The following is a 14732-nucleotide window of genomic DNA, read 5'->3' on the forward strand; positions in this document are numbered from 1 at the left end:
CTTTGCCTAGGACTAGATCTGGAAACCAGTATTTACTTACCATTATGTTTACATCCACTCGATTTCCTGAAGCCATACCTCTAAGGAATATAAAGGCAAAGAGCATAGTTAAGGCCCTTACCAAGTTTTTCAGTTTTGTAGGACACCCAAGGCAATTCAGTCAGATCAAGGCTCAAATTTTATGTCGGGGTTGTTCCAGCAAGTCATGCATGAGTTGGGTATTAGGCAGTATCGATCAACTGCTTATCATCCTGAGTCCCAGGGAGCGCTAGAACGTTTTCATCAAACCCTAAAAACAATGCTGAAGACCTATTGTTACCAGTATGAAAAAGACTGGGATGAAGGGGTTCATCTTGTGCTGTTTGCTGCAAGAGAAGCAGTCCAGGAGTCTCTTGGGTTCAGTCCTTTTGAATTGGTGTTCGGTCATACAGTTAGAGGTCCTTTGAAATTGTTGAAGGAAAAGTGGCTGACTGAGACTAGTGATCTTAATCTTTTAGATTATGTGTCTGATTTCAAGAAAAACTTTACAATGCTTGTAAATTAGCACAAGAAAATTTGAAGAGTTCTCAGATGAAAATGAAAATGTGGTATGACAAAGATGCCAGAAATAGGGTGTTTAATCCAGGTGATAAGGTTCTTGTATTTTTACCTATTCCTGGTCATCCTTTACAGGCCAGATTTTATGGCCCTTATGAAATTGAAAGCAAGATCAGTGATGTAAACTATGTAGTTAAGACACCAGGTCGACGTAAAGAGAAACGGGTTTGTCACATTAACATGTTAAAAGAGTATTTTGAAAGGTGTGACCGAAATTCTGTAAAACCAGTTTCCACTTTAGCCAATGCTAAGACTGTTCAAAATTGTATTGAAAGTGATATGAGTGCAGAAATGAATGAGAAAGATTGTAATCAGAGTGTTCGTTTGAAAAACTCAGAAGTTTTGGCTAATTTTGATGCCAAACTTGGACATTTGAACATTCATCAAAAAGAACAAGTTAAAAACTTGATGAATGAGTACCATCAAATCTTCTCGGATGTTCCAAAGAAAACTAATGCAGCTTGTCATGATGTTATAGTTGGCGACGCTCTGCCTATCAAACAACATCCGTACCGTCTCAATCCAATAAAATTGCAGTACCTAAGAAGGGAAGTGCAGTATATGTTGGACAATGACATTGTTGAACCTAGTAAAAGTGATTGGAGCTCACCGTGTATTCTTGTACCAAAACAGGACGGTTCCTACCGATTATGTACAGACTTTAGAAAGGTGAATTCTGTTACCAAAACTGATTCATATCCAATACCTAGAATCGATGACTGCATTGACAACATTGGAAACGCGAAATTTGTCAGTAAATTTGACCTGTTGAAAGGCTACTGGCAAGTACCGTAAACAGAAAGAGCAAAAGAAATATCTGCTTTTGCTACACCAGATGGACTTTACCAGTATAAAGTAATGCCTTTTGGCATGAAAAACGCACCGGCTACATTCCAAAGGATGATTCACTCCCTCCTTCAAGACCTCGAGGGATGCGAGGCCTACATTGATGATGTCGTCATATACAGCGACACATGGGACGAACATCTCCGAATCATGCGTGCTCTATTTGACATTTTAGCTAAAGCAAACTTAACTGTGAACCTTGAGAAGAGCGAATTTTGTCATGCTTATGTAGAGTATTTAGGTCATTAAAGTAGGTCAAGGTTATGTTACACCAATTATGGCTAAAGTGGAAGCTATTGCAAAGTTCCCGATTCCTACAAACAAGAAAGAGTTAATGAGGTTTTTGGGCATGGCTGGGTTTTACAGAAAATTTTGTCCAAATTTTTCCTCAGTAGTTAGTCCACTTACAAATCTTTTACAAAATAGGGTTAACTTTGAATGGACAAAGGACTGTGAAAAATCCTTTCATAAAATCAAATCTGTCCTTATGAGCAACCCAGTTTTGCCAACTCCAGATTTTTCTAAGCAATTTAAGCTTACTGTTGATGCTAGTGATGTTGGAATCGGGGCAGCTTTGTTTCAAGAACATAGTGATAGTGTAGATAGAGTTGTTTCTTATTTTTCAAAGAAACTTACAAAATGTCAACAAAACTATTCCACCATTGAAAAGGAATGCCTTGCTTTGTTGTTAGCCTTACAGCATTTTGATGTTTATTTGAATGCTACTTTGCATCCAATTCTTGTATATACGGATCACAACCCCCTGACATTTTTGCATAAATTGTCAAACAAGAATCAAAGACTGACTAGATGGAGTTTGTTGTTACAAGAATACAACATAACAATTAAGCATATCAAAGGCAAAGACAATGTTATTGCAGATGCCTTGTCCAGAGTATCATAAACAAATTAGATTTTTGTATTAATGTACATATGTTTTACAATTTAAGTTTTTCATTGACATTCAAACTTTTTAAGGGGGGAGGTGTTGTGAGATGTGTTGTATTTGTATTGTTTCATCATGTCTATTATTAGTAACATTAAGTTTCTTGAACATTCCAGAGTGGTCAACATGTTCGGTCATTGTTTCTAGAACATTCCTGAACTTTGTGTATGTCCAGAACTTTCCAGTAATATCATGTACTTACAATTTCTAGAATATTCTAGATTTATGATACTGTATAAATACCCTGTCAACTCGATGCATAGATACAATTGTCGTACAAGCATCACTGAGGTATTACTGGGATATAATTTCACTGGGACATTGTGTGCAGCAACGGACACTCTGATGTATGTATTCTTAGATTCTTGCTAAGTTTGTACTTAATGATTTGTATATTACTGTAAATAAATTATTGTTAAGTTTAAACTGTGTGATTGATCTTTGCTGGCATTTAGGGTTATTCTGACCCATAACAATTGCAAGGGCATAGCCAAATTAAAAATCTTAGTTTATTGTATAATCCTTTTCAACAATATATGTAGTTTGTGAAAAGTGCTGCGAACCTATATAGATTCCCTTTTTCAATTAGTAAAATTTAATTTGTTGGACGGCAGGTTGAATATTTTGCTGGTCAACTACATTAAATATAACTATAATTAATTTATTTGCATGATTTCAAGAGGTTCGCAGCACTTTTCAAATATCTGAATGCTTCTTCAGTTTTTGTGTAAAATTTTAACAAGATACATTGAGGGTATGCCCTTGCAATAAATCGATTTATTAGGGCCTTTTAGATACCTTTTCAATGAATCTGCATACAAACACACGAAAGTATCGCTTGTCTGGAGAATGCATGTATAGTTTATAAATAAAATACTAAAATAGACATCGCATCCAAGTTAACGGTTTTTTATTTTAATGCAAATAATATTTTATTAGAGAACAAAAGACATTTTTCATTGTACAAAATGTGACTTGATCAGCCTCTCACTGTGTACAAACTGCGTCATTTTTGCGAGATGACGTCACATTGAGAAGTGCATTGCGATCGATGCATCGTTTATATACTGTTGTGTGGGATTTAACAAACTGCATGTAATAATTAGTTTGTATGTAGTATACAGCTATCCAGCTGTTTGAAATAGCAAATAATTTCATTTTGTGGTATTTTGAAGACCTTTTATTATGTGTGACGTCATAGTAAACATTTCCCGTACAAATTAGGCCCCGCCTCCTTACTGTAACCTTAACTGTGCTGCGTAAGATTAGATAAAAAATCTAAAAGAGAAAATTTGGAATATCATTATGATAAACTGACAACGGCTGTCACTAAACATGGAGAAGATTGGAACAAAGAAATTAACATCATTGTTAGCAAACGAAAATCGGAAATTGATGAGATGAAAACTAAACACCTGCATGCTCTAAACAAACAGGAAAATGAAATCAAACAGATTACCACTGATGTTAAACAGTGCATCCTGGATCTGAGGAAAATACTTGACTACAATGATGTCTCCCAAACCTTGGCATACCAATCTAGGAATGCTGAATTCAAAAGTTTACCTCCAAAAATCACTATATCATTTCCAAGTTTCTCTCCTCATCAGATCATTACAGAACAGCTCCATAAAATGTTTGGTTCTCTGTCAGCATTATCCGTTAAAACAGACAAACATGGCTACACAATGAAGACACCAGAAGCTGTACCCTGTCCCCAAGCCAAACCACTGCTAGATGAACCAGAGTTCCTCACGACCATAGACACTGAATATAGACAATGCAGTGTAACCTCTTTCAGTGATGAAGAAATCTGGACCTGTGGAGGAGATAAAATCATGAAACTCCAAAACCTCCAGGGTAAACTTCCTCCAGTCAGTCCGAACCAGCTCAGGGGACTGGCCACGTGACATAGCAGTGACATGGATTGGAGATCTAGTTTTTACCGAAATCGATACAAGAATTGTAAACATAGTCAAGAATGACCGGATACAGGAAGTGATCAGACTACAGGGATGGACACCTTACAACATCTGAGACACCTCCTCTGGTGACCTCCTGGTTACCATGGGCAGTAACGATTATAAAAAATTCAAAGTTGCACGTTGCTCTGGCTCCACAGAGAAACAAACCATTCAGTTTGATAGTGAAGACAAACCTTTGTATTCAGCTCATATTATTGAATACGTCAGTGAGAACAGAAACATGGATATATGTGTAGCTGATTGGGAAGCCAAAGCAGTAGTGGTGGTTAATCAGACAGGAATACTCCGATTTAGATACACTGGTCATCCTTCCTTCTTCTACGGATGGATCATTAGCTCCAATCGCATCACAACCAGAGTCAGATCCTCATTTCTGACAAGAACAATAAGTGTATCCACATCCTAGATCAGGACGGACAGTTCCTCCGTTACATTGGTAAATGTGATCTACAGTCTCCATTTGGTTTATGTGTTGACACTGGGAGCAATCTTTTTGAGGCTGAGAATACGTTTTGAGTTGTTCGTTGAAGAAAATCAAATAATGTAAACAATATGTTAACATAGTTACTGTTTGCAACTTAGAAAATAGCTCTATCGGCGAGTGAAAGAAAATGTGAATGACAATTTAAGTACTTGTTAATTGCAATAAAATGTAAAAACTAAAATGAACATATTACATAGTAGCTGAACACTAAATGATGTTATTAAAATCTCAATTACTTTTTTGACAGAAATTAAAAGTGCATAATGTTAAACCTGGTGTACTCTTGATTTTTCAAATATCTCAATATTTCCTAAGCATGTATAAGTATTAAATCCGTATTTATTAATGCTACTCAAGCACTCTGTTTGTCACTTTTCATCTATCGGCCGTTTGGACTGTCATTTACTCAGGTGACATAAATATTCATAGCACAGGCCATTAGTGAACATTAAGGAAATTTAGGATCTATAGGGAAAGTCATTCGAAGGCTTGTTTTGTGCAGTATACACACGTTTTTGTCTTTCTCAATATTTTGTCATGGGTGTCACCTGAGATAAAAATTTGTTAGAAGCCAACGACTATAACAGATTTCCTAAGGAAACTGGTGACCATCCTTGTTAGATTTTTTCGGACATGGTGAAGCCTGTTACAGGAATTCTGTCTTCATTCTGTCCATTGCTAAAAATTCAAATAAATTTCTAAACATTCAAGGGAAGGGAATTGTGCTCAGAAGGACTTGAATGCTGAAATTATTTAAGGATCTAGAAAAACGGGTTGGGGGGGGGGTTGCCAGAAATATACATTTGTACTGTCTATTCCTCTACCGCAAGGTGAAAGACAGTAAATGAGAATCAGACCTGAGAATTTGCCGACAACTCTGATGATAAAAGAAAAAAGCCCTCAAAAGGATTCGGTAAATACTCCATTCGGATAAAAAAGCAAGGTATAAGAAGCCGTTTCTATTGGGCGTCTTAGTAGCTCTCCAGGGACGGCAGCGACAGACTCGGTACCCCAGCTTACTTCAGGGTGGAAGACGGTAAATGAGTATCAGTCCAGAGAAATTGCCGGGCATTCTGTCAAGGAGAGGAAAATGAGAAGCGCTGATTGCCAAGCCCTCAGGCTGCAAAGAAAAGCTCGGAACAAGCTTTTCCACCAGTATGGTTCATACAAAAGCGCTCTAGCGACTGCGGTGGCCTAGCTTACTTCTTCTGGGTCTTCTTTTACTGATGCACTTTAGTCATTTACATATTAACAGCGGCCTTTTTGTGAAAACTACAAGGCATGAACTACAGCCCATAGATGTTTGCTTCAACTGCTTATTCACCGTAGACTGGAAAACCAACTTGCATTGCAGACAAGTAGTCTTGGGACATCAAAGAAGTTGTATTGCAGATGATAATACGGGTGATGAAGGTCCTGATACGCCGTATGCATTTACTTTTAAAATAATTGTTTTAATAAAGAGGCACCTTGATCATTAGCTATCTACGCTGGTTACGTTTTATGAAATACAATAGAAACACGACACTAAATATACTGAAAGGAAAAAGAAACGCATATTTTTCTTTTAAATTAAATTAAAACTATTATTTCGAAAATGTTTTCCAGCATTGTTATCAAACATTTTAATTCATCTTTAATCTACAAGTTACCAAAGTTTTGTGTGATTTTGACTGATAATTCCTGAGTTATTGAAATTGATATGTCGATACCCCCCCCAAAATTAAAATAAAAATTCTCATCATCTCCCTTGCACATTGGTAACAGCCTTGATTTTCCTGTGCATTGAGTTCACCAGAGCATTTATCTTTCTCATTTGATTATTATTCAACTCTTCCGACAATAGTCTTAATGGTTGATAGAAGCTGTATTATTCTAAAGCCAACAAATCCCCCCGCCAAATGAGTGCCACGAATTTTCATTTTAGGATAGAATTTACAGAATCCAGCTGGTTTGGTACACGTGAATGTTTTTGAGAAATTCTCCAAACACTGGCTACATTTTCCCAGTGTGGAACATACTAAAAACATTGCGGACACGACGCGTACGTGCGCGCGTGAGAGTAAAGTCGACGTAAAAGTTGCCAAGCTCGCTGACCAAATTAAAGCAGAGAATTTCTGTCAATTTTAGGGTGAAAATATTGGTATGATAGTTTGCTGTATAAATATCGGTTTCAGTGATAATACCTTCGACAACAACCGAGGTGATATGATGAAAAGCCCTGTCTTGATGTGACGTTGTTACGTGTCAACGTCACCGCCATGGTTGGTTGGAAACCTTTCAATTTACTCTCTGACAACTGAAAAAACCCTTTTTTGTTGAAAAGTTTAAAACAAACTGCACAGCAACATCTTGTTGTTTTTTTATTCACTTACGCAATTCAATTACTGGAACCAGTGTAACTTCCGTCAGCCATACCATGATTGCACGAAATTTATACTGATTGCAAATGCGGAAAACGATGTCTAGAACTCCAATGCATCGATTAGCACCACAAAATGTGTTCATAAAATTGTCATCATCAACATGCACGTGTTTTTGGCTTTTTATAATTTCCCCTACGTGACGCCATACGTTTCATGGTTGAGTAATATTGACTAGCAATTTTAGTGCACAGTAATCAAAATACACATTTGACCAATTTTCATAATTTTCGGCCATATAGTTAAATATATTTTGCTATTATGCTATTATGCGTTTCTTTGTCTTTCAGTATACCTATTATATTTACTTTTCAAATGCATTGACAATGCTGAGTGCAACAGAACGATCGAGGGTGCTAAAGTTTTAAAACATATATTCGATACGGTTCATCAGTAACTTTATACTTACAAGTGCATGAATGTTTATTTCTATTTGGCAACGTTCCCACTATAAATGACCAAATGGGAACACACTGCAAAATAAAACAATGTACACTTTCCAACTTAATTCATGATTAATTATTTTCTACGAAATCAATACACCCAAGCAAAAGAAAGAAAGAAAGAAAATACTTCACGGTATTTAAACTTAAAATGTTACACAGATGAGACTGGATTCCAGCGATAATCCAATGTAGGTACCCAAGACATTATATACATTTATAAGGATTTTAATCATTTAATCATTATTTAAAGTCACACTCTTACACACTTCTACACAGTCTTTTTACAGAAATAGAAAAAGTGTGGTATTTCTGGTTAGTCTCTCCATTTTGTAAACAACTGGTTAAAAAAATTAGGGTTACCAAATAGACTGATAACGGATGTCGAACTCATGAAAAGAAGACCCAGATCGACCAAAAAATGAAAAACTGTTTAAAAAGAGCCAAAGTTCTCCTTTTATTTGTGCAGGTATATACAGCTGCATAAATAAATCAAATCAAACATTCAATTGAATATTAGCACATTTTACATTAACAACACTGTTAAGGGAGGGGTTTTTAAAAAGAGGTGTAAATCAATTTTCTAATTCTTTTTATGAGCCACTATTCTTCCAATTCGCTATTTAAAGCGCCAAATTCTTACTACATAACTATATATGTATTCGGGTAGTGTATTTACTCTTTTTTACATTTCTTTTTTTTTCATTTCAGACAATACCGGGGTATCTTTTTTTATTTTAGTTTCAATTCTACTAATTGTCTAGTTTTTTAGGGCATGGAAGTACTTCATTGACGGTGAAAACGTGGGTTAATAGATGTATCACAGCTGCAGGTTTCAAACGTTATTCAAATTACCCTCAAATAAATTTTAACCTACCTTGATTGTTTAGCATACCAAATTAACTAGATAATAATACCTTTATACTTTTTACTTAATACATTATGCAATTTCCTGATAAATAATTTTCTATATTTTTATTAAATCACTGGTCAGTGAGGATTTTCTTTTTTTCTGTTTTATTATTTTTTCCATTTTTATTTTGATCAAAACATTTTAAAGCTTAATGGTATCTTAATGAAGTTTGACAATGTACGTGCACCTGTAGGATGCAGCTTCATGGTGGCTTAAAGCAATTAATTCTTGTAATCTACCATTAAGGAACCATTAAGCGATTGCTTAAAGGCGGTATTTCGTCCTCTGAGAGTTCTTTGTTATAGATTTTTTACATTTCTATGATGTCTTTCTAAAATCTGTGATATTGACGTTGTCTAAGTGACCTTTCATATTAGTCATATCATACCCCATTATCATATTCAACCCTTTACCTACAAAAGAAAATACGTGTACAATCTTTGAATCTACTTTCATAAAAATTTCATACTGATAATATTTTGCACTTTTACCCTTTGAACTTGTCCTGGTGCAAATGACTTGTGCAAGTTTGTTACATACCCTCAATTCATATGGATCCTTTTTATCAAGTCCAATCCTCTGTGTTCATCAACATAAACGTAATGACTTTTGCAAGATTAATTTTTATATTTTATAACCTGTGACCTTTACCTTTTCCAAATTACCTTTGATAAGGGTAAAGAATACTTTCGAGTTAAATGCAACCTTTGCCTAAGGTACACACTTTTACTAACTTTTTTAAGTCGTAAAACCAACGCTGGCTATTACAAGGCATCAATAACTTCATACTTTAATACTCTAAATTGAATTAAATATTTTGCAGTAGTACAAGGTCAAAAACATTTCAGGTCACATTCTACTTTTTGATTAGGTATATAGTTATTTAGATACGAGGTTACAATATTTTTTTCCAAGACAAGAATTTCACTCCTCCCATACTGATCAAAAAAATCACAACTATTCTATAATATCAATCTGAAAATGCTATGTTCACAAGTATTAATAGTATAAATCGATTCTAAAGAGCTTGGAATAAATAATTTGGGTAGTTTAAAAAAGATGATTTCCCAACCATAAATGCCTAATGCAATTAGACGGACGGCGGAGTCTAACATGCTTTAAAGCTTAATTTGTGGGTTTAAAATAACCATCCATTTATTGTGAATCTGAACTTATAATTTTAATCCATCTCTACACAGAGAGATATTCATAAATTGGGTAGTTAAGTCACGTGGCATGGTAACCAGGTAAATGTTTACAATGAAGATAAGGAAGTAAATTGTGATGTACAGGATTATCAGGGACGTCTTGTTGGGTTTAGAGGTGAGACAAGATTATATTTAGTTAATCTCCCATGTAACAAGGCATTACCCTAGTTGTTTTTATTAATGACAGTTAAAAACAATAAATCAAAAACACGAAAAGAACCACATAACAAATTATTCTAATTATATAAGTCACCAAAAATTGCAAATGTCAAACGTTCTTCCTAAAAATATATAAACAGAACGTACAGAGCATATTCTTACTGTATTTACTGATCAATATTTCCCTAGGGTCATTTCCAAACTGCTTTACTCTCTCAGAATGTCACAAACACATCCCAAAACTTTTATCAAGTGATCTAAGTCCCCTTTAACTTTTTGTTACAGAATTATCTAATTATTTGACCAAAACGGTAATGGACCCCCGTTACAGTGCCCAAGACATCCTTCTCTGTGACCTGTGTCAAAAAGCTGCATTACAGAGTCATTGTGAATGTTGCAATGTAAACCTTTGTGTAGTTTGTGTTGGAAAACATCTCTCTAATTCATCTCACAGACATAATGTTGTACCATACAAACACAGAACTTCTACACCTAATTATCCAAAGTGTCCAAACCACAACCACAAACATTGTGAACTTTACTGTGAGAAATGTGACATTCCTGTCTGTTCTGCGTGCATTTCTTCTGGGAAACATAAAGGGCACGATTTTTCTGATGCTCTACAAAAACTTAGTTCCAAAACAAAAGCTTTAGAAAATGCCTTGGAAGAACTAGAGAGAAAAATATATCCTACATATGAAGAGATTAAATTAGATGTAGACTCTGAAATAGTACACTTGGAAAAACATTATGAGAAACTGACGACAGCTGTCACCAAACAAGGAGAACACATTCACAAAGAAATTAACATCATTGTCGACAAACGGAAAACTGAAATTATTGAGATGAAATTCAAACACCTGGCTGCTCTTCATAAACATGAAAATGATATTACGCACAACACTTCTGATATAAAACAGAGCATAATTGAGTTGAGGAAAATACTGGACTCTAATGATGTCTCCCTAACCTTGGCATACAAATCCAGAAATGCTGAATTCAGAAGTTTACCTCCTAAAGTCAATGTTTCATTACCAAGTTTCTCTCCTCATCAGATCAACACAGAGCAGCTCCATCAAATGTTTGGTTCTCTGTCAGCATTATCCATTACAACAGAAGAACATGGCTACACAATAAAGACACCAGAAGCAGTATCCTGTCCTCCAGTCAAACCACTGCTTGATGAACTGGAGCTCATCACTACCATAAACACAGGGTATAAATATTTATTCAGTGTTACCTGTCTTAATGATGAAGAAATCTGGACACTTGGGAAAGAAAAAATCTTGAAACTCTACAACCTCCAGGGTAAACTACTAAGGTCAGTCAAAACCAAATCAGGGAATGAACCATGTGATATAGCAGTAACAATGAGGGGAGATTTAGTTTATAGTGATCGTGGTACAAGAACTATAAACATAGTGAATAATAAACAGATAAAAGAAGTGATCAGACTTCAGGGGTGGATACCGTACTATATCTGTAGTACCTCCTCTGGTGACCTCCTGGTTACCATGGACAGTGATGATAACAAACAATCAAAAGTTGTTCGTTACTCTGGCTCTAAAGAGAAACAAAGCATTCAGTTTGATAGTGAAGGTAAACCTCTGTATTCCTCCGCATACCATATCAGTGAAAACAGGAACCTTGATATATGTGTTGCTGACTATGGAGCCAAAGCAGTGCTTGTGGTAAATCAGGCAGGAAAACATCGATTTAAATACACTGGTCCTCCCTCTTCTACCAAAGGATTTTTCCATCCGCGTGGCATCACAACAGACAGCCAGAGTCAGATCCTGACTGCAGACTGTAACAACCACTGTATCCACATCCTAGATCAGGATGGACAGTTCCTCCGTTACATTGATAACTGTGATTTACAGCGTCCGTGGGGCCCGTGTGTAGACACCAGAGACAACCTCTTTGTTGTCAAGTGTTTCAGTGGAAAATTGAAGAAAATTAAATACATGTAAACAATATGTACTGGGAAACATAAACTGTTCATAACTTAGATTATCTCTATGTGGCTTATTGAAATAGAATTATTAAGTTATTAAAAGTACTGGTAAACTAAATTAAAATGTAAATAAATTAAACTTGTTACAAAGGAACTAAAACTTAATGCTGTCATTAATGTCTCAATCAAAGTATAGCAGGAATCAAAACTGGATTATTTGTACTCTGATAATGAAAGATACTGACCTGTATAATATGTTCTAAATACATGGTTTGGACAGAATTCAATTCATACATCTCCCTGTCACGAAATGGTAATATTCTAATAGAGTATTCTTTTTCTTTTTTTAAAGTGTTACAAAATAAAATAGTAAAGAATGTTTCATTTCTAAAAATGAAATCATGCTACTCTCCTCATAAATCCTTTGCCTATGGTGCTGTCAAAAGAATCACATATTTTTTCACAAAACATAAGATACCGAAAGACACCATAGCAATTCACACAAAAACATGTTATCTTACGGATCGTAATTTTCATTTGCGATTTTTAATCCTAAGATTAAAGTTTCAAGATATATTCCGTACGCAGATTTGTTACTTTAAAAAGTAATTGCTGATTCGTTGAAGGAATTTATCCGCTGAAATAAAAAAAAATCCATTTTATTTAAAAAACGTTGGTAATGATATACGAAAAGAGTAGCAAATGAGAAACCGTTAGCTAGTGAAGATGATGAACCTTGTGTCGAATTCAATTTATAACACTATACCTGAGTGGTGCTGTAGGGTGTTGTGTTCTATTTATAACACTATACCTGAGTGATGATGAAGTGTGTTGTGTTCTATTTATAACACTATACCTGAGTAATGATGTAGGGTGTCGTGTTTTATTTATAACACTATACCTGAGTGGTGCTGTAGGGTGTTGTGTTCTATTTATAACACTATACCTAAGTGCTGATGTAGGGTGTCGTTTTCTATTTATAACACTATACCTGAGTGATGATGTAGTGTGTTGTGTTCTATTTATAACACTATACCTGAGTGATGATGTAGGGTGTCGTGTTCTATTTATAACACTATACCTGAGTGTTGATGTAGGGTGTTGTGTTCTATCTAAAACACTATATTTGAGTGATGATGTTGGGTGTCGTGTTCTATTTATAACACTATACCTGAGTGTTGATGTTGGGTGTCGTTTTCTATTTATAACACTATAAGTGAGTGGTGATGTAGAATGCTTTGTTCTATTCATAACACCATACCTGTGTTGTGATTTAGGGTGTCGTGTTCTATTTATAACACTATACCTGAGTGATGATGTAGAGGTGTGTTCTATTTGTAACACTTTACCTAGTGATGATGTGGGGTGTCGTGTTCTATTTATAACACTATACCTGAGTGATGATATGTGTTCTATTTATAACACTATACCTGAGTGATGATGTAGGGTATTGTTTTCTATTTATAACATTATACATAAGTGTTGATGTTGGATGTCGTGTTATATTTATAACACTTTACCTGAGTGATGATGTAGGGTGTCGTGTTCTATTTATAACAATATACCTGAGTGTTGATGTAGGGTGTCGTGTTCTATTTATAACACTATACCTGAATGATGATGTAGGGTGTTGTGTTCTATTTATAACACTATACCTGAGTGATGATGTAGGGTGTCGTTTTCTACTTATAACACTATACGTGAGTGTTGATGTAGGGTGTTGTGTTCTATTTATAACACTATACCTGAGTGTTGATGTAGGATGTTATGTACTATTTATAACATTATACCTGAGTGGTGATTTAAGATGTCGTCTTCTATTCATAACACCATACCTGTGTTGTGATTTAGGGTGTCGTGTTCTATTTATAACACTATACCTACGTTCAGATGATGTAGGGTGTCGTGTTTTTTTTAACACTGTACCTGAGTGGTGATGTAAGATGTCCTGTTCTATTTATAACGCTATACCTGAGTGATGATGTAGGGTGATGTGTTCTATTTATACCACTATACCTAATTGGTGTTGTAGGGTTTTGTGTTCTATTTATAACACTATACCTGAGTGATGGTGTAGGGTGTTGTGTTCTATTTATAACACTATACCTGCGTGATGATGTAGGGTGTTGTGTTCTATTTATAACACTATACCTGAATGATGATGTAGTGTGTTGTGTTCTATTTATAACACTATACCTGAGTGATGATGTAGGGTGTCGTGTTCTATTAATAACACTATACCTGAGTGATGATGTAGGGTGTTGTGTTCTATTTATAACACTATACCTGAATGATGATGTAGTGTGTTGTGTTCTATTTATAACACTATATCTGATTGATGATGTAGTGTGTCGTGTTCTATTTATAACACTATACCTGAATGATGATGTAGGGTGTTGTGTTCTATTTATAACACTATACCTGAATGATGATGTGGTGTGTTGTGTTTCTATTTATAACACTATACCTGAGTGATGATGTAGTGTGTTGTGTTCTATTTATAACACTATACCTGAGTGATGATGTAGGGTGTTGTGTTCTATTTATAACACTATACCTGATCGATGATGTAGTGTGTTGTGTTCTATTTATAACGCTATACCTGAGTCATGATGTAGTGTGTTGTGTTCTATTCATAACACTATACCTGAATGATGATGTAGTGTGTTGTGTTCTATTTATAACACTATACCTGAATGATGATGTAGTGTGTTGTGTTCTATTTATAACACTATACCTGGGTGTTGATGTTGGGTGTCGTTTTCTATTTA

At 35.2% G+C, this 14732-nt stretch overlaps 1 pseudogene; it reads left to right on the forward strand.

The window, feature by feature from the left end:
* Window positions 1-3789: 3789 nt before the first annotated feature.
* LOC134280795 (uncharacterized) lies at window positions 3790-11977 on the forward strand (annotated as a pseudogene).
* Window positions 11978-14732: the final 2755 nt, after the last annotated feature.

The sequence above is a fragment of the Saccostrea cucullata genome, unplaced genomic scaffold (genome assembly GCF_032062105.1).
Source record: "Saccostrea cucullata isolate Sc308-1 unplaced genomic scaffold, CSIRO_AGI_Scuc_v1 ctg8758, whole genome shotgun sequence".
Lineage (NCBI taxonomy): Eukaryota > Metazoa > Mollusca > Bivalvia > Ostreida > Ostreidae > Saccostrea > Saccostrea cuccullata.